We start from the raw sequence: 20,346 nt of genomic DNA, 5'->3' as shown, positions 1-20,346 counted from the left end.
GTGAAGGAGGGCAGGATCCCTGTCTGTGGCAGCATGTGAGAGCAAATGAATAAACTTAAATAAATTTAAAAACCAGGCATAATAATAACAGCAGCAGTTTTCGAGATATACTTCAAAGCTACAATCGAGTACAGAGCTAAACACACATAAAGCACAATCAGTTGTGTGGGCTATATTTGTGTGTTATGAGGGAGGGAGATTCTCAGTTACATTAGTTTTAGAATCTTAAATGAACTCTTCCATGTATCTTCGTAGTTAATTTCAGATCCATCATCTGATAAACAAGGTAGAATAACACCATACCAAAGGCATTTATAATGTGCTGTGTGTTATGCAGTTTAATATTAAGATTTTACTAGACAGTTACACAGTACGCAGTTTTAAGCAGACTGATTCATCACGCTCATTATCACCTATTTAAACTCAAGTAAACCAACCCTCCCAGAATAACCAAGCTTTAAAACGTTAATGCAAATGGTATGCCTATTTTAATTGCATGAGACATCTCATTAAGTAATTTAATGCTAGCGAGATCTCTTGCCCATAAACAGAAAACATATTTCGCTAGCTTGTATATACAATATAATGTGAGATGGAAATATAATTTCCTCAATGAGGTTTATCTTTCTCCATGTCTTTCAGACTTTCTGGTAAGAAAGTCTTCGCAGACATGGAACAGCTGTGCATCTGTAAAATATCTGAGCAATTATTTTTTTTAAGAAATATATATATATATAATTGTATGTATATCTAATCACGAGGGTTTGTACTGTATGTATGTAGTAGATGTTTTCGCTCCTTCCACTTGTGCCAAAGAGATCAGCAAGAAACAGGCAAGGACTACCTAGATCATGACCATGATGGAATTATTTCTTCATTGAGATGGAGGGGGAAACATCTATGACATTTTCATTAGCCTAGAAGGCAGAAACATCTGGTTCCCTGGTTCAGCTCATCAGCAGGAGAGCCTGTAGCTGATTAGACCATCTCTCAATAGTAGGCGTTACTACAGTCAATGGGAATTACTAAACATGGTTTCAGGGGACTGGCGTTAATTTGGCTTGCCAAAATAATATGCAATTTTTTAAGGAGTGTGTGTTAATTAGTTGTATAATTTGATGTGATGTGATTGGGTTCACACAAAGAAAAACAGAGCAGAGTTTTCTATTAGTATATGCTGTGGAAGAATTAAAAGGTGCCACTTATATTGTGCACAGTTTGAATTTTCAGCACTGAAAGGCCCTAGTTCATGATCTAATTACAATAGGATTCCATTTCTCAAAAGCTAAAAGCCTTTTATTCATATTTTTTTCTTTAGAAAAGATGTATTAGTTTGATTACCGTGCTATTAATTCCCATCCTGTTATCATCCTGTCACAAATTAAGTCAATTTGGGTATCTTGGGTTTTGCTCCATTTTGTGTATTATCACATTTACGAGTTAAGTGAAAATTTGAAGCTGGTAAAATTTAAAAGGCACACTTCACGAAGATTCCAGCGACCTTACAGTGTCTACCCTTTACTCGTTTCTTATCAGCTTCTTCGGCGCTGACTGCATGCCAGGCATTTTGTGGCAAGATTGATGTTCAAGTCAAACATTTAAGTATGGAGACAGATTATTACATAGCATAGTTTGGAAACATATCATGTGCAGTACAGAGAAAGTTAAACATGCCTGAACCCCACTGAAATGAATGGGAGTGAAATCCTTACCTCTGCAGATCGATTTCAATGGACCTTAACTTTCTCTGGATTGTGCTCGGTAGAAAGGTAAGGTAAAGGTAAAGGGACCCCTGACAAGTCCAGTCACGAATGACTCTGGGGTTGCAGTGCTCATCTCATTTTACAGGCCAAGGGAGCCGGCGTTTGTCCACTTCTGCAGACAGTTTTTCTGGGTCATGTGGCCGGCATGGCTAAGCCGCTTCTGGCAAAACCAGAGCAGTGCACAGAAATGCTATTTACCTTCCCACTGGAGTGGTACCTATTTATGTACTTGCGCTGCGTGCTTTCAAACTGCTAGGTTGGCAGGAGCTGGGACTGAACAACGGGAGCTCACCGCGTCGTGGGGATTCAAACCGCCGACCTTTCAGTCGGCAAGCCCAAGCAGCACAGTGGTTTAACCCACAGCACCACCCACGTCCCAGCAATTCACGGGCATGCTGCCTTGACAGTAGATCTGCAGATCAAGGGAAGCTCTTTTTTAAAAGTTCTGTAGGATAGAAGTTCTTCTTAGCCCAATGCCTCAAAACTGAGTCAGGCAGCTGGTCTTCCGCTGAATCCAGATCCTGGGTTTTTTTCTTTATTTGTTTTTAAATGGTCACCTATGGGAGTGACCATATGACCACATAACAGTCAAAGGCAGAAAGAAGTCCAAATGAACTTTGTCCATCAGGATGTGGGAACATAAAGATGATTTGTCCAATATCTAAGAAATTTGGCATAGAGAATCAATCTGATAAGAGGTATAAACCGGATTTCATATAAATTTGATGTAAGATGGCTGAATTCTATCACTTCAGCTCTCTTGCTTTGAACTATAGGCATCCCACTGCCTGGGACTGTCTACACATTCAAGATCAAAACATACCTTCAGTTTCTCCTTCTGCTGGTTTAGATTATGTCAAAATTCAAGGGTATTTCCAGGGCATATGGAAATATCTTCAGTGGTATGGTGAAGATCTGTTGTATATTTTTAAAGTTATAAGGTTCCCAAGTCCCTTTTTAAAATTAGAAGTATTTTGCTGGCAACTAGTGCAACACATGTCATGTAGCCGTTCTCTGTCTGATGGTCAGAGAAATTGCTGCTGAACTCAGTGGGACTTGCATCCATATATTTCACGGGATTTAAGAGGGGAAATTTGGTTCAGTTAACATTTAAAGGTGAACCTACTTAATTTGCACTTCCCGAAACAATGCACAAACCAAAACAGAGTTGTCCTTCAAAATTTGCGCTTCTCAGTACGGTACTTTATAGTGCAATTCTTCAGCCCAGTGATGCTTACAAAAATGAATATAGCAGTGTAAAGGGATGCATAAAAGTGCATCTGTTAGTGAAAATAACAAAAAAAATGCATTATATTAAGGAAAATTGTATATATAAAATCCATTTATTAGGAGGAATTCACACTAAAATGCAGATGAATACCCACTAATTGCACAAATATTAGTAAGTGACCAATAATGATTAATAACCAAAATGGTCTTCTTGATCCAGAGTAAGTATCTTCCAGAAGACACAAACACTGATTTGAAAGTTTAATTTGAAACAAGGGGGAGTGTGTTTGCCTTTAGGTAAAACATTTAAGGGGGAAAATTGAAGGACGAAAACCAAACACTATCATAGTCTTCCCTTTGGAAGTTATGAACTTCAATGAAGTCTTAAAAGAGATTCCACTGTCCTGGAATGCTTTAAATAGTTCTGAAGCTGGACAGGAAATTTTCTCTGTGGGATGCTGATTTCAAAAGGTTGTATGATATAAACCATTATTTGATGGTATGCTTATATAATCTGTCACTTTTAGTTGCCGTATGCATTTGTCAGTTGCAGATTGTAAAAAAGAGTGGGAACATAATTTTTACTGTTATTAAAATAAGTCAAAGAATGATTTCTTCCAATACTTGTCCAGAATATGGTGTTAAAATGACTAAAATCTGTACAGGGATGTGGATATGTGTGTATTTTATATCACCTAAAAGCTCCTGGTTATCAAGTAATCCAGCTGTAATCTTTTGAAAATATGCCAGTAATCGTGACATGCTAAAACATTCTTCTCCCTGTTTCTGACCTGTGAACCTTCTCACAGAAGAGGCTAGATTTTAAACCTTCATCACATGAAAGTCTCCAAAGTGATTTTCTTCAAACATTCCTTGATGTTTAGACCTTGAAGAGCACTACAAACCATGATTGACTTGACGCCACCAGATTCAGTAGCTTTGGAGTCTGCGAGGAATGTAAACTTTGTAAATGCAATACTTCATTTTTGGAGCGCATGCAAGAAGTATACAGTTGGGAGACAGTGATGAGCAGTACAATTAGTCAATGTCCAAAGGCCCATATGCAAAATGCCAGGCGGGGGAGTCATGTGCTTAACCTGTATTTCTGCATAGCCTTCTAGCTGCGTGTTTCATTGTGCAGGCTAATGTCGTCTTGACATATATTTTGCATAGAATGAAATTGTTATAGTAATGGCCCTTAATTAAACAGTTAAGTAATACAATTAAAAGGCTTTCCCACCCCTGCTCATAAAGACTTGAAGAGTAATGAGGCAATAAGCTTCAGTGTATGGCAACATTTTACTGGGAGACCTACTCATACACAATAGCTAGGCATTTTCCCATCTTGCTGTGTATGTGTGTGTTTGCCACAATCCGACACGGCAACTACAGAATCTATCCCTTACAAAATGGGCTTGGCCAGACCACAGGAAAATTCAGCCGATGAGATGGAGGAAATTTAAGCTAGTGAGAATATTTAAATAGCTAGTTTGAGACTATGAAAGGTGATATTTGCAGATGGAAGCTGTACAATAAAAGATTTACTGCCACTGTGAACATTTGCGGAGATCTCTCATTTCGTCCCATTGGCCAAAAAGTAGATCTTTTAAGCCTACGGATAACAAACAGACACCACGCTGACTTTCAAGCTGATTTTCGGCAACGATACCACAATCAGGGCAACAGTAGTCACGTCATTGCCGCAGGGAAGGGATTCCACCACAGAGCTTGACTTCAATAACTGAATATGTGGCATAATTCCAACGCTAGGAGAAGTAATTATATCACATACTCATTAAGCCTTGATCTAGCTGCTGCTTTGAAAAGAAGAATCCATGGAAAGATTGAAATTTGGATGGCGTCCAAAAAATTATTTGTAACAAAACTCCAGGGCTGCTCAGATTTAATATGTATGTTCCTAAGAGCAAATACCCAGTGCTAGCCCTACTCAGGTTAGACCCACTGAAATTAAGGCTTAAGTGCAATAATTTTGTACTAGCTCTATCTGAGCTAAATGGATGTCACCTTTTACATGTTAAGATTATCTAATCCAGTAGATCCCTAATTATGGCTCGGCACCCTCTGAAATTGCTTGCGTCACTAGTGAACTCTTTCTTCTTGCTAGTACAGTGTTACCTCAGATTAAGTACTTAATTCGTTCCGGAGGTCCGTTCTTAACCTGAAACTGTTCTTAACCTGAAGCACCACTTTAGTTCATGGGGCCTCCTGCTGCCACCGTGCCGCTGGAGCAAGATTTCTGTTCTCATCCTGAAGCAAAGTTCTTAAACTGAGATACTATTTCTGGGTTAGCGGAGTCTGTAACCGGAAGCATATGTAACCTGGAGCGTATGTAACCCGAGGTACCACTGTAATATTTTGCTCTCATTGTTTTGAAAAGTCCCAGTACCTAGAACAGTACCTGTGTAGGCTCATGCACAAGATTAGCAGGAAGGTGGAAGCAGAAGCACTGAATCCAGTCCAGGACTTGACATGATCACTGATCTTCAGAACTGGGCTAAGGGCACATAGCAGGATGCAGAATAACTGTATACACAGAATTGTTTGCAAGCCTATTTTTTCTTGTGTCAAACTGTTCCTGTGGTGTACGTCCATAACTGGATTAGGGAGGTTATATATATCATTTATATATGAAAATGTGAAAAGATTGTAAAAGTAAAATTAAATTGCAATTTCCCTGCAGTGATACACCTTTCTGGTGAGTGTTTATGCGCTTTGGGATAGCACGGTGTGACTGTGACAGGGGCTGCCTCTGGAGCACCTTTGCATTGCAGGTGATATTCATTGGTTGATATCCCATTGCATGATCTCCCTGCCACCCAATAAGAGTGAATGCTCAATTGTGGGTGTCATATTACCTCCCCTAAGCTCTGTGCAAACAAATCAGGTTGAATACTCAATAGACATGGTTGTCTGGGAGCGACATAACACAAATGTCCACCTTCCCTTAAATATTTTAGAGCATTGCTGTAAAAATAAAATCTCAGTGGGTCGGTCCAATGAAACCTTCCTGTTTGAGATTGCTAATAAAATTGCCACCTCCTTGGCATTAAGGTCCTATTTCTTGCATTCTATCTCTAGGGGGAAAACGAGCCATATCATCTGGATAACACAGCTCCTCGTAGCTTCTTGGAAGTGTTGATGTTTGTTAATTCACATTGAGGCATCTCCTGGGAAGTGTGCCAACCACTGGGAAGCGTGTACCATATAGAACAATTGTTTCTGGCTCCATTTCTGCCCTGACACCTTTCCCTCAAAGCCTATGGCAAGCCAAGCACTGCAGAAGGTCACCCAAGAACTCAGAAGAAAAGGAAACGTGCCATTTTGGCTCTGCTCTTTGTAAGGGGGGGTGACATGTTTCTTTTCATCATTCCCTTTTCCCTAGCCCTCCCAGTTCCTCTGTCCTCCTGCTCTGCAATGGATGGGAGCATGGGGACCTTTGTTATCAACACCTCTGCACACCTCCCACTGGTCTCTTCACACTGCCATTATTTCTTTGATGGAAGGAGACCACATATGTATGTGTATAAATGAAGAGAAGAGCTGATTTACACGGCTCATCCCAGAGACATTGTTTTATGCATGCCACAGAGTCCCAGAAATTATCTGTGCTGGCCTCTGATCTTGCAAATCCCTTCAGCTTGACACAAATCTGACAGTAGGAGGAACAGCAGGAGATTGATGCAGTAGGAGAAATGGGTGCCCACCAAACCATTTGGCAGCATACTCATATAAGAAGAGTTTGGATATGATATCCCGCTTTATCACTACCCTAAGGAGTCTCAAAGTGGCTAACAATCTCCTTTCCCTTCCTGCCCCGCAACAAACACTCTGTGAGGTGAGTGAGGCCGAGAGACTTCAGAGAAGTGTGACTAGCCCAAGGTCACCCAGCAGCTGCATGTGGAGGAGTGGGGAATCGAACCTGGTTCACCAGATTACGAATCCACCGCTCTTAACCGCTACACCACACTGGCTCTCTATATAAGCAGCTGAAGGGAGATGCTCCTGCACCAGAGTTTGAAACCAGGGCCAGTTGCTTTGTATCCTGTTCTCAACAGGCCTATGGGTCTTGGCACTCGCCCTTCCGTGGCGCTAGTTATAAGCTAGGCTTATGAGGTTTAATGCATACAAAAGAGCCCAGTGCAGTGTTCTACCTGGTTTATTCCTTTTTTTAAAATAAATAAATAAATCTGCAGTTCTTTTCTTTTGCTCCTGCTCCCATCTTCTCTTTTTAGCTAACCCCAAAGTTTTTTTCTCTAACCACTCTTGCAGGGACCAATTGCCACCACCAATCCAAGCTTTACTCAGATGGTGGCCTAACCATGACTGGGGAAGAGGTGCACTGCACACATACCCTTTATTTGGTCCATCCCTCACATCACATGTGTCAAAAATGGCATCAAAGTTGTAGCCTATTTGATGTGTTGGATGATGACCACTGGATTTATTTGTTGGTTGCTTGCTTGCATTTGTGTCCCACTCTACTTCCCAAAGGAGCCCAGTCCAGAAAACATCAAAATGTTAAAACACTATAATTTAAAATAAAAACAACAAAAACTTTAAAGCTTTTAAAAACAATTAAAAACCACCTAATACATTTAGACCATGTAAAACCTTTGTAAGACAATTACATACCCTCATATTTACCAGTTCCAATGTTGCCATGGCCAGTATCTCTCAACCATCATGTGCCTGGGTAAACATGAATGTCTTTAAATTCCTCCTGAAAGTTAACAATGAGGGAGGCAGTTGCACCTCACCAGGGAGGGCATTCTAGAAATGAGAGACCACTGCTGAGAAGGCCTTGCCACAGGTGAAGACCAAAGGATGACAGCCAAAGACGGCACCACGAACAGGGTCCAAGATGGTTGATATTGGGGGAGTCACTCTTTTAGGTACTTACTGTAGGTCCCAAGTCTCTTAGGGTTTCTACCCAAGTACTAACACCTTAAATTAGGCTTGGGACACGAGTGGTGCTGTGGTCTAAACCATGGAGCCTTGGGCTTGCCGATCAAAAGGTCAGTGGTTCGAATGCCCACGATGGGGTGAGCTCCCGTTGCTCGGTCCCTGCTCCTGCCAACCTAGCTGTTCGAAAGCACGCCAAAAAAAAGTGCAAGTAGATTAATAGGTACCACTCTGGTGGGAAGGTTAATGGTGTTTTCGTGCACTGCTCTGGTGTCAGAGTTCCATTGCGCCAGAAGCGGCTTAGTCATGCTGGCCACATGACCTGGAAAAACTGTCTGTGGACAAACGCCAGCTCCCTCGGCCTGTAAAGCGAGATGAGCGCCGCAACCCCAGAGTCGTTCGCAACTGGACTTAACTGTCAGAGGTCCCTTTACCTTTACCTTTAAGTCACCAGCAGCCGGTGAAGAGCTTTCAGGACTGGTGACACATTGTCCCATCACACTGTCCCAGTTACCAACCTAGCAGCTTCATTCTGCCCTAGCTGCAGTCTCTGGACCATCTTCAAGCACAGCACTGCATCCAGTATATTACAATAGTTAAAGCCGGAGGTCACCAGAGCACAGACATATGATGCCAAGCTATCCTGGCCCACTGCCATAGCTGGCAAACCAAACATCAGGAGCTTCCATCTGGGGATGTGGACATTAGTATGCTGTTGTCACGTAGCTGTATCTTTCCATTCATCATCATATAAAAGTAGCAGAGCAACAAAAAACAAATGAATGCTATCAGACCTGGGGGAACAAAAGGGTCTCCACCTGCTGCCTAAACAACAACAACAACATGGGCATCAGGAGATACACTGAGAGTGAAGATTCCCAGAACCTGAGCACGAGAAGATATCTCTGCTCCCTATATCTCTGCTTTCTTTTTTTATTGCCAAGCAGGGTAATTCATGCACCTTTGCTTTCAGGCTTCTAGAATTTGCACATAAACTGTACACTCTGGCCCCTCTTTACAAACTCGTTTTTTGTGAATGGTCTCTCCTGTGACCTTTTAGTCTTCCTTTTTTTATTCGCTCCCATTAGTTTCCATGCGTTCATTGTCACATTCTCCCCTGTCCTCCATTTGGAGTTCACAGAACATTTAGAATGTCATTCCCGAGGGATGATTTCTCCTGAGGCAGATGCCTCCCAAACCAGCACCTGTCAGCTTCCTGCCAGAAGTTAATTTAAAAGCTGCTGTGCAACCTTTTTGATTTTAAGCACCAGCAGTCTGGTTCCATTACAGTTCGAGTGGAGCCCATCTCCTTTGTACAGATTCCCACCCCTAGCCCCTTGACCCAAAATGTTCCCAGAACCTGGCAAATCTAAATGGTGCCTTCTGAAACCATTAGCTCATTCATGCATTGAGACCCTAAGGCACCACCTGTCTATCTGGTCCTATGTGCCATATACAGTAGATAGTATGTCTGAAATATCTACTTTGCAAACCTGGATTTCTGAACCGTTCAATATTAAGCTCTCTCTCTCCAATGCGCAACCAACACAATGCAAACTAACTGCATCCCAAACGGAGAGCAGGCCAGAAGGTAAGCAGGAGATGTCATAACACAACATGTGTACTGTATCTTATTAAAGAATTGATATTGATTTCCAAGGAATAAGTTCAATTACAGCAGTACAAGTACAGGGCTGGTCACCTCGTTCCAAGGAAATGACAATGATAAACCCTAAAAGCAGTAGGCTTGCTTGGAAGACACATTCTCTCACATTGAAAGATGACTTCTCTCTTAATTCCAGATGGATGAGAGCCAACAGCTTTGTTTTAACAGTGAAATAAAGGTGCTTTGCGTGTGCTCAGAGACACACACTCTGCTTTTGCTATTTCACAGGTCCCAGTTGTATTAAAAGGCTTGGGCCTTCCTTGAAGCTATGTGCTGCACTCAATTATCCACAGAGTTACTGTGGCTGAGAACCTGTGGCGGTTCTCAGTGTGATCTTCTCTGTTCACAAACAATGTGCTCCTGAGCTCCTCCATGTAAGAATAATGGGCTGAGCAACTTTGAAAATCCATAAATGACATGTTTCGGGTGCTGGTGTCACAAAGCCATTTTAGAAAGAGAAGACAGGCTGGAACATTAAATGGTGGTGGTGTCTCTGTGTGTGTGTTACATGTAGACCACTAATCAAAGGTGTTAAGACTTGAGACTGTTTTGTAAACACTGGTCAGAGTGAATGAAAGTAAAACACGGAAGAAGCAGTGATTTGCAAATACAACATGCACCTGAAACTTGATGTGATTATTTGCTGAAGCCACTGGATAAAGTAGGACTCCAGAAGTGGAGCTTGTGCTCCAAGAACTTTCAGTTTTTAAAAGTTTTAAGAAGGAAACCTGGCCATGACTGGATCACATTACATATCAGTTCCGAGAACCCCTTCCACCTATAAAGTTCAATGGTGGGCATGTTCACTCAGGAGTAAGCCCAGCCTGAGTTAAATGGGACATTCTCAGATGCAGAAGGCCTCAGGAGATGCTAGTACACTTGGATGTCCATTTCAGAACCTCATCATTGGTGAGTTAAATCTTTTTGACAATGCCCACATTAGTGCTTACACCATGATAAACTTGACAAGGAATGTCGATTAATAGAACATCCCATGTAACTCCCCATTGAAGGGGGGCAGCCCTCTGGAATTTTGAGCATAATGGGCCTGTGTTTATTCCTCGAGCAACTGCATAATGTGACTGATTTACAGGAGTTTAACTGAAGTGTTAATCTGACAGTGACGGAGAGCGTCTCACTGGCAGAATCACTTACACTATCATATTAGTTGCCTCCTCTATTAAAGCCGTGTGGTCGATAATTGGAATGCTTTTATGTCTAGTGGTTCTGACAAGGCTCTCTTCAGGCCACAGATGGGCGGTCTGGCTTGCTACACAGCTGAACAGTGGCAAATAATTTAAACTGAGGAAGCATTGTTCTCCTTGTGCCGCAGGAGCAAGGGCAGTTCAAGGGAAAGTGAGCCTCCGCTCAGGCTACCTGCTGGCGTGTAGTAAAATAAGATGGACATGATACTGGGTCAGGAGTACAATTAAATCTATTTTGCACCAACGTGTTGGTGGACAGATGAGTTTCCACTTGGCAGAGCTTTATGATCTTTAAGGTAGACTGAACTAATAGATTGGTGTGGAGCACACTGAAGTTACTAAGGATGAGAAAGCAGGCAGCAGTACATTTGAACTACAGGTTTCTCATATGCTCCGCGTCACGCTGAGTTTTTATAGCTCCTGGCTTTCAAAAAGCTTGTTTCAAAGAGGTTTGCGCTAGACTGGGCATGCAGTTTTGCTCTGCAGATATTGTCGCTACCGATTTAGCGGAATGCAATTAGGAAGCCTAAATTAAGTGGTAATGGAGAACCAGCTCTTGAAACTGGGGTTTCCACGGCAACCGCTGCTTACAATACAGCCTTCAGTTAGTTTTCCCACTTTATCTGCAAAATGCACAATTGAGCTTTAAAACAGCTTTGTGCTGAAAAGCACCCTGTAAACAACTGTTTGTGAGGAGAGTTTTACACTGTCTTTTAAACACAACAAACTATCAAAGAACAGAAATCCTTGTTCTTGGCGAATAAATAAATAAATAATTCGCACCACGGAAAGTACTAAAAGCAACCCCCTAAACCCCCACCCCACCCCGAAAGAAAGAAAGAAAGAAAATATATTGGTTTCCTCTAGCTGAGCACAACCAGTTTCCCCTTTTTAGTATTCCCCTCCCCCTTACAAATAGCATTGTAATTCCCTTTAATTTTAAGTGACGGGGTTGCGTATCAAGCTGTTTATCCATAAGAGTCCTTTGACCTTTCCATGCAAATGTTGCCTTTCCGCCGCTTGCAGTTGTGAGAAGTTGTGTGAAGCTTCTCATATGGGTATCATTTGGTGATGTGAGGGGAAAGGCGTCAGGAAAATGTGTTCCTTTTGGATTCTTTTGGGATTCCTCCTCTCCTGTTCCCTTGCCACTAATTTCCTCACTGTGGATCACATTATTTCCTCTATATCCTGCAGAAAACGTTCAGGGTGTTACGATTAAAATGTTGCCGGCTGTTCTCGGTTCGGATATGTCAGGCCCCTATTGCATCAGTAGTAGTACAGTATCTGACTCCAGGACATTCTCTGTATTATAATACTTTCAATGGGAGGCTGGGAGTTTGACCTTCACAGTTTGAGTTTACCTTCAGCAATGGTGGTCAAAACCGTAGGAAACCTCATCCATTCAAAACAGTCTTGCACAGGGCTGACCTAGTGTTACACTGAGAGGAGCAGGTTTATTGAAATGTTGTTGTTTTTTTAAAAAAGAAAAAGATTCCAAGCCAAGTTGTCCGCAGTAGGGATTTCTACTGTAATAGCTAGCTAATAAAGTGCAGGTGAAATTCAGAAAGAATGGGAAGTGATCATTTATTTTATGTATGTTATTTGCTTACTTATATTGTTTAAATGCCAAGCAACATCCTTGGCAAAGTATCAATTCAAGACGGCATGCAATCTCTTAAGGTAAATTGATGTAACAAAAGCAAGTACAATCAAACAAGAAGCCAATTTTAAAAGAAACAAGCAGAAACAGGACTAAAAGAAACAGAGAGAAGAAAATTAACTTTGAAATGCCCACCAAAACGATATAGTTTTTCATACCCACTTAAAAGTAGGCAGAGAGGGGGCCAATGAACTCATCTGGGAAGTGTATTTAATAATCTGGAGACCACATTGAAAAATTGGTACAGTGGAAAATCACCTCCAAGACCTAAACGATAAATATAATGGTTGTGCCAACAATGACTTCTTGGTGTATTTGTGAAATGTTTTAGCAGAAACACACCATGGGGGTTGGACTAGATGATATGACTCTGTGACTTGCAGCAAAGAAAATGAATGCATAAATTCATTTGTGATGTATATTTGTTCATCATTTATTCTTCAGCTACCCAGATTACCAGTTTGCTGTAAAGATGGCTTTTCCAAGATGACTTTGTGAGAGTTAGAGATACATCGATTATTCCGCTTAAAAACAACTGTCTAGGAGACGAGAGGAGAAGTTTGTGGAGTCGCTCTCTTGGTTCTTACACAAAACCTGCCTCTCTGGCCCCATCCCAAATGTATAAGAAACGCAGAATGCCAGAGTGTTTGGGACTTTCGCAGGGCATCTTGTTTCAACACTGCCTGCCTGTATTTTATCGGAGCACTAAAGGACACATTGAAATTATTTTCTCCTGGCACCGGCAACGCGCCGTGATGTGCGTGCCTTCAATTGCACTTGACAAATCTTCAGGGCAAGGAAAACGCTCTGGTGTAAGGGAATATCTCCGCCTCTTCCAAAAAAAATGGCATTTTTCAGACCAAACATGTGTTCAATTGATTTGCTTTCTCCAGAGATCGCGTTTGAATTCGGGCCAGTGATAAGTCGGGAAGCAGAGCTGCACTAGAGGCCAAGCAGGGTCAGCGGTACTTCCGATGGCATTTCCTGTGCTGCAGGGGTCTCTGCCTAACTGTACAAATAGCTCCACATGGCATTTGGAGAGTGTGCCAGGGAATGTTATGATCGCATGCCAAGTGTCGCTGTCAGGTTCCCCTCCACTGCTGTGTGAGCATATCTGAGGGCTTGCAAGTGTGGGGCTGCAGCTAACGTACAGATTGAGTAAATACCATAACCCAAACAGGGTGGCTGGTTGGCGGTGGGTTCTCGTTTTGCTTTTTCTCTGCCTCATTTGCATTCCGTAAGCCAGGCTGTTGTTGTTTTTATTAGCACCACTACTGAGCAGTTCACTACTGCGAGGATTTAATGGGTGAACTTGATACGTTTTGGATTAATTTCTATTTTCTCTCTCTCTCACACACACACACACTCCTGGACACCATCACCACCTCTAAAGCAGAGCTCGCGTTTTCATACCTTCTGACATTTCAATGCATTCTCTTGAAAAGATCTGACCGGCACATTGCCTACCCCTGCCATCCTGGACAAATTGTCAGGGTGGTGGCAAAACCCTAGGAAGGGGTGGCTGGACTGTAACATATGACCATAATATACGTTTGGTGGGTCACAATTTGTTCAGGCCAGGCAAAGTTGTGTACAATGGTTCCTTGCTCCTCAAAATATAGTCGTGAGGGCTTCCATGTGGCACCTGAGTGCAGTCAAATTGTATAGATCAGGCATAGGCAAACTCGGCCCTCCAGATGTTTTAGGAATACAACTCCCATCACCACCAACTAACAGGATCAGTGGTCAGGGATGATGGGAACTGTAGTCTCAAAACATCTGGAGAGCCGAGTTTGCCTATGCCTGTATAGATGCATGGCGGCCCAACTTTTCATATCAAGGGGGCCAGAAGAGCACTTCCACATGGGTGGGCTGCACACTGCCTTGTTGTCCGGGGGGGGGCCAGCAAGCCCAAAATTTGATACTCCCCCACAGCCCTTGTGCCGCCTTCCCAAAGCCAGCTAAGCAAGTTCACTGCGATCTTATAAGCATTTACCTCAGAGTAAGTACCACTGAACACAATAGAGCTTACTTCTACGTACACATGTACATTACTGCAATGTCACTCTCAGTTTGTGTAACTGGGAATTGATTTAAAATGTTTGAGACCACTCCTCATGCTGGAATTTTAGAGGTATTTGAGGTGTATCCAATACAGCTCTTTCAGTTTCAGTATAATGCTGCTGCCGGCTCCATTCCTGTGTTTTCCTCAATGTCTCTTGTTGGGGCTGAAGGCCTTGCTGACTGGGGCTGATGGGACTTGTCACATACCCTCCAAGTGTCCTGATTTTCCAGGGACAGTCCCAGAATTACAGAAGCCATCTTGGTTTTTTATTTGATCCTAGATTATCCCAGTTTTGCTTTTTCCTCCCCACCACGTCTCAGAGAACAATTAAAAGTGGTGCGTGCAAAAACAAAGACCTGTTTATACTGATAATAAAATAATTGCACCAAATAAAGGAAACGTTGAAGCTGGCATACAAAGCCCTTCCTATACTTGTGAAGGAAAATGTCACCAATCCACTTTAAATTCTTTAATTGCAATGCTTCCACAGCCAGCCGTTTTTTAGGAAACACTTGGAGTGTTTATTCCTTTATGGTAAATGGAGCCGTACGACACCTACTCAGAAGTAAGTCCCACCGTATTCAATGGAGCTGACTCCCAGCTAACTGGGTAAAGACTGGACAGCCTTATATTGCAATCCTAAACGTTTTCACTCAGAACCAAGTCCCACTGAGTTCAACAGGATTTACTCCTGATCATTTTCACAGTTTCTATTATTATTATTATTATTATTATTATTATTATTATTATTATTATATCCCATCTTTTCCCCTGACAGGGACTCAAGGCAGCTTACAGCCAAAATCATAATTCCTTCTATTTATCTGCTGAAGGTGTTGTACACAACCCCGTCCCTCGCACATTTTTTCTTTATGACAATCTTATGAGGTAGATTCGGCAGAGAGGTTGCAATTGGCTCAAGGGGACTGATGTAGATGACGTCTATGTGTGCGGTGAGATCAAATGCTGGAGAAGCTTCCTGATGTCCATATTTTCATCTGAGAAATGTTTGAGGGCATGCCTATAGTCTTAAACATCTGGGGGGCACCAGGTTGCCAATGGCTGCTCTCTCTATATTCAATTTTCAAAGCTACCCAGCAATGTCTTTAAAGTTAAGTAGGTAAATTAGTCTTTCTAATGAGTGTTATTCATTCCATTTTCATTTTGTGTAGTGTGAGCAAGAGTCTAATGTGGGATTATTTAACATAAATAAATAGTATTGGAAAGGTTAATACGAATTTAAGTACCGTCTGGCATTAACTTTCACAAAGAAGGGATGTATGTGTTCCCCCCCCCCCAAAAAAAAGAGCAGCTCTAGGTTTCCGTTACATTCAGAAATGTATTTCTGTTCCTCCTTTTCTTTTCCAGGTGTGGCAAACAATCTTTAAAATAAGAACAATAAATGTGTTTTTTTAAAGTAATGTGTTATTACTGCAATTAACTGTTCCCCTTTTATGAGGTTCTATGCATCAGATTACATCTAATTGCCTCCAAACAATTTACTAGTGGGTTTCTTATAGAAAGTAAACAAATACAGTTTAACAGGCATTTTTAGCTTAGTTTTTTCCCTTGCTGTGTTTTCTCTTTCCTTCAGTGTCCCCCACACCCCTCCCCCACTTTTACGAAAGGTAAGAATCATTAGGAATTCCTCTTAAAATCCAGCAATCTATGCATACTACTAAGGATCAATGCTTTGTAAGCTGGCTGGTGTTCTGCAATAAATTCTAGCTTTTATAGACTTTTCCTGGACCTGGTAGCTGCTAATGCCATAGAAATTGATTATTTGTGGTGTTTTTATCACTGCCTAAAATATCTAATTGCTTTTTTCTCCACAGACTTGGATTTCGTCTGCTTGATGCTTGACAATTAATGATGAGGACAAAGCTCTTGAGGGGCAGATCTTGGGCCTCCAGAGGCAACATGATCTGATCTGAACGAACAGATTCAAAATTTATTTTGGCTGAATTCAGAAACCCATTGAGCCCCCATTTGTCTACCTTGTTGTTTAAATGGGCAGGGGACAGGCACAGGCACCGATCCGTTCTCTGCTCTGGCATTTCAGCGCTACATTTCAGTATGCTGATGACACCCAACTCTATCTGTTGATGGATGGCCATCCTGACTCGGCCCCAGACACACTGACCAGATGTCTGGAAGCTGTGGCTGGATGGTTACGTGGGAGCCGGTTGAAGTTAAATCCTTCGAAGACAGAGGTCCTCTGGCTGGGGCGGGACGATATGGGATCGAGGGGGCAACTCCCATCTCTTGCGGGGGTGCAATTAGTGCCAACACCGGCCGTTAAGAGTTTGGGTGTAATCTTCGATACCTCCCTCTCTATGGAGGCGCAGATTACAGCTATAACAAAGGCGGCATTTTTTCATCTCCGCCAAGCTAAGCAGTTGGCCCCTTATCTCTCTCGTCCTGACCTAGCCACTGTGATCCATGCGACGGTCACCTCCAGACTGGATTATTGTAACTCGCTCTACGTGGGGCTGCCCTTGAGACTGACCCAGAAACTCCAGCGGGTGCAGAATGCCGCGGCGAGACTCCTTATGGGGTCTTCGCTGCGAGAGCACATTCATCCGGTATTATACCAGCTGCACTGGCTCCCGGTGGAGTACAGGATCAGGTTTAAGGTGCTGGTTTTAACCTTTAAAGCCCTATACGGCCTAGGACCCTCGTACCTACGGGACCACCTCTCCTGGTATGCCCCACAGAGAAACCTACGGTCTGCAAATAATAACATCCTCAAGGTCCCAGGCCTCAGAGAGGTTAGGCTGGCCTCAACTAGAGCCAGGGCCTTCTCGGCTGCGGCTCCAAACTGGTGGAATGCTCTGTCACAAGAGACTAGGGCCCTGCGGGACCTGACATCTTTCCGCAGGGCCTGCAAGACAGAGTTGTTCCGCCAGGCTTTTGGTCAGGGCGCAGCCTGACCCCCTCCTCTGGCAACCTGCACAGAATTTTGCTTAATTGGTTGCCATCAATTTGATTTAATTAATTTTTATAATGAAATATTTTTAGATTGTGTGATTATTTGACTGATTATTTGATTGTTGTTAGCCGCCCTGAGCCCGGCTTCGGCTGGGGAGGGCGGGATATAAATAAAATTTATTATTATTATTATTATTATTACAGTGGGAGCACAAGAAACTTCCAGAGAGCATCTCAAGGAAGAGTTGGTATCTGAAATAAGAACAAGCACCAAAATATGTTGTGTTTTTATAGGTGAATGTGAACAACCAACTTACCAAGTGAGAAATGCCAGGAAGATGCAAGTTGCTTAAATATGTGTTGATGGAGATCAAGGTTGGTCTTATACAGTACTCTGTAGTTGATGTTCCTTCATCCCCAGTTACCAGTTAGTGATAGATTAGTTCTCTTGATCCATCCATGTTCCACTGCTGTATTTTCTTTTCTTTTTTTTTAAATAGATTTTTATTAATTTTACAGAAATTTTTTAACACCATACAAACATATAAAAAGACATACAAACACGTATAATTTCATAACCTTATTTTCTTAGACCTTGTTTCTCGGACTCCCCCATACCTCCCCTTTCTGCATCCCAATGTCCAAAATTTTTCAGCAACTTCTAATGATTCTGTCAAGGATATGTCTTACTAATCTTTCCTTCAATCTATTCTTATATCGCTGTAATCCTTTCATTCTCAAAGCCTTGACATTTTAAGCCACTGCTGTATTTTCTGACCATCACTTGTTGTTGTTGTTGTTTAGTTGTTTAGTCGTGTCCAACTCTTCATGACCCCGGGGACCAGAGCATGCCAGGCACTTCTGTCTTCCACTGCCTCCCGCAGTTTGGTCAAACTCATGCTGGTAGCTTCGAGAACACTGTCCAACCATCTCGTCCTCTGTCGTCCCCTCTCCTTGTGCCCTCCATCTTTCCCAACATCAGGGTATTTTCCAGGGAGTCTTCTCTTCTCATGAGGTGGCCAAAGTATTGGAGTCTCAGCTTCAGGATCTGTCCTTCCAGTGAGCACTCAGGGCTGATTTCCTTAAGAATGGATAGGTTTGATCACTGCCTCTGGTTTATTCTGTTCTGAAAAGTTTGGTCATAGTATGATGGTGGTTTTTTTACATAGGTTCTCACCAAAACAGCAGGTAAATATTTCACAGTTGAAAAGTGACAGTTGGGAATTATGGGTAAGGAAATAAAAAATGAAGATAAAAAAATATTTCTCTATGCCACCACAGCCGCAAGAATTATGCTGGCACAAAACTGGAAAACAGAAACTATACCTAACGTAAGTGACTGGCAGGTCAAAATGATTAACTATGCCGAGCTAGATAGATTAACAGGCAGAATACGAGACCAAGACGACCAGAAATTTCAAAAAAATTGGAGTAAATTTTGGAAATATATTGGAACGGATATATAGGAGGAACTGGTGGTATTAGAAAAACTTTATCAGCTAATAATTATAAACTTTAATAAACTAATTACGCAACCCGGGATTTATTTGATACTTACCAAAAGGGTGAAGGGAAGTCAAAGGCTAAGTAGAGCCTAATGTTTATATTATCTTTTTGTATGATTGTACACTTACTTTTTGTATAGCATGAAATTAGGATGAATAATTTATGTTAAAATGTTTATTTTTGCATTTGTTTTTCCTTTTTTCTTTTTTCTTTTACAAATTCTGAATAAAAATTTACTTGCAAAAAAAAAAAGAAAAGTGACAGTTGATATTGTGAAATCTAGAAAGCAGTGGGGGTGGGTGGGAAGAGGTGGAAGAAAAGACAAGAAGGGAATGTCAGGAGTGCTTTGATGGTGTTTCCTGCTTGGCAGGGGGTTGGACTCGATGGCCCTTGTTGTCTCTTCCAACTCTATGATTCTATGATTCTAACTTTGATTTCCTATTCATAGTCTCATTCATCACCCTTTTTGGGATTCTTAGATTTCTGATGGAAGGAGTCTCTAGCAGGAAATCTGAAGGAATACCTTCTCTGTTCAACATCACCAGCCACTGTTAATTAACGCAGATAGCTTCAACAAGCCACATGGAGAATATGGGGAAGATCTGCTTTACCTCACATGAGAATATGTGGCCTCCCCCAAAAAATCACATAATGTTTGAAACCGTGTAGTAGAAAACCATGTACCATTCAAAATGGTAGGTGGCCAAAGTGGCCATTTGTTTTGACTTTATATCACCCACTCTTCAGGAGTAATGTCCATATTTTGGTACACAGGTGAGATATGTCCATTTCCTTGTGTTTTTCCGTTGCCAAGGAAGAGGAGGTGTCCATGGCTTTAATAGATACGCAGAAGAAGTAATTGTGGGAAAGGTAGCTTCCTTTATCTCTGCATGACAAGCTCAAGAAACTACATAGAACATTACCTGAAGCAGGAATGGTGTGGTGTGGGGGAATCCACAGGTTCTCGCCTTAGAATAATTCTCATCAACACAGAAGACCGATTTGTTGGTTTGTTTGCTTGTTATTAAATTTATATCTTGCCCTTCCTCCCAAAGGAGGCCTGGGTGGTAAACATCGTGTGTGTGTGTGTGTGTGTGTGTGTGTGTGTGTGTGTGTGTGTGTGTATCTTCAGTAGGCGCCAAAAAGACAATAAAGACGGTGCCTGTCTAATATTCAAGGGGAAGAGATTCAAAAGGGTTGCTGCCACAACACCAAAGGAACAATTCCTACATTGTGTGATAAGATGGCATTTGTAAGAGACCCTCACCTGTGGAGTGCAATGAGGGGTAAGATGATCCTTCAGGTAGCTGTATAGGGCTTTCTACACCCAAAACATCACCTTGAGCTTAGCCTAGTAGCGAAATGGCAATGGTTTGAGCAGGGGCCCCATGTGGATT

General features: G+C 42.0%; 1 long non-coding RNA gene across 1 annotated transcript in view; it reads left to right on the top strand.

Moving 5' to 3' along the window:
* LOC308589507 overlaps nucleotides 1-16,575 on the top strand; it is a 175,729-nt gene extending 159,154 nt beyond the window's left edge. The window contains exon 3 of the long non-coding RNA XR_014009334.1: nucleotides 16,348-16,575. This is a non-coding gene — a long non-coding RNA (uncharacterized lncRNA). The remainder of the gene's footprint in view (nucleotides 1-16,347) is intronic.
* The last annotated feature ends 3,771 nt before the right edge of the window (nucleotides 16,576-20,346 follow it).

Source organism: Podarcis bocagei, assembly GCF_964188305.1.
Source record: "Podarcis bocagei genome assembly, chromosome: 6".
NCBI lineage: Eukaryota > Metazoa > Chordata > Lepidosauria > Squamata > Lacertidae > Podarcis > Podarcis bocagei.
This window is presented reverse-complemented; position numbering and strand designations above follow the sequence as displayed.